We start from the raw sequence: 1,357 nt of genomic DNA, 5'->3' as shown, positions 1-1,357 counted from the left end.
CCCCCCCCGCAAAGAGCTGAAGCTCAGGTTGCCAAGATGATATGAAAATGTGGAGCAAAGGGCTATTTTGGAGCTGCTCTAGTATGGCCAAGCCATGCATATTTCAGCTGCTTTTTCTTGCTTCAGGGAAGCTTGAGCTCTCTATGCCTGGGAATATTTGTCTATAGCCTACTTAAAAATAAATAAATAAGTGAGAAAACTGTGTCATAACTTCTGAATTCACAAGGCTTGACCTTTCTCCTGTACCTGGTCAATTCTGTTAAGTGGGTCATGCAATAAAAGCTTGCAGCAAATGAACAAATCGTGGACGTTTCTTGTCTGCAGTGCACTAGAGCTTTGCTTCAATTTTTGTTATAATAACATTTTCTGAGAGTCTTTTTAGAAAAATTCTTGGCCTTTTTCAGTATTTCTGGTGTTTAATTAATTTAATTTTTTCCATTTCAAATATGTTAATTTTTCTTTCCCAGAGGTGGAAACTGATGGATTTAGTAACTTGTAACCAGTCAGGTTGGGAAACTAGTAGGAAATCACTTGTGATTTGGCAACCTCTGTCCTTCATCAGTTTCTGAACAGCTTATTCCTGCTCTGAACTACATTCTATGGGCAAACTACATCCCTGTTGCTCGAATCTTGCTTTTAGGCTAAATCTAAAAGCAGCGTTATGGAAACATGAGCAACCTAGTTTATTTATGTTCTCTTCCATTGCCCCCCTCCCCAGTTTTAGTTTGTTTGTCTGCTTCTACCCCATGGTAGAGATATTAAACAATAGGTGTCCTTGTCTTAAAAGGCTGTAACTTCAGGCCCTGTAGATGGAAGGTTGATGCTTCTGAGCCTTGGAAGTCAGTCAGGAGTGGAAGAACAGTACTAGCTGCTGAAAATGTCTCTGTCCCCTCCCCTTTGTAGAGTTTCTGTGGGGACTAAGAGTTCTTGCAGGGTCCTGGCTTCAGCAGCAGGGCAGCACAAAGGCCACATTGAGAATAGCTGCTGGGGAAGCCCTCCTTCCTTGCCTGCCCTGTAAATGCAGTTCTTTCTCCATGAAAAGCCCTGACATCAGCTCTTGGAAAAATCCAAGTGCTTGTGTCATGGAAAATAGCTGAAGCACTTGCTTGGGCTGGGACTGAATGACTGAACTGTGGATGAAACTTCTCTAGAGATGCTTTTCTTCTACCCTTTCCAAATGTTACTGTTCATAGAGAAATATAAACCCTTTCCATCTGAAAGTTTTACAGTGAAAGGGTGCTAAGGAAAAAACTAGAGTTAGCTATAGTATATTCAAAGTACCCTCCTTGTCGTTTTTTTTTTGGGGGGGGTTTGGTTTTTTTTTTTGTCTGTTTAACAGACACGGTTGCAAGCTCCT

The sequence above is a fragment of the Fulmarus glacialis genome, unplaced genomic scaffold (genome assembly GCF_000690835.1).
Source record: "Fulmarus glacialis isolate BGI_N327 unplaced genomic scaffold, ASM69083v1 scaffold14061, whole genome shotgun sequence".
Lineage (NCBI taxonomy): Eukaryota > Metazoa > Chordata > Aves > Procellariiformes > Procellariidae > Fulmarus > Fulmarus glacialis.
This window is presented reverse-complemented; position numbering follows the sequence as displayed.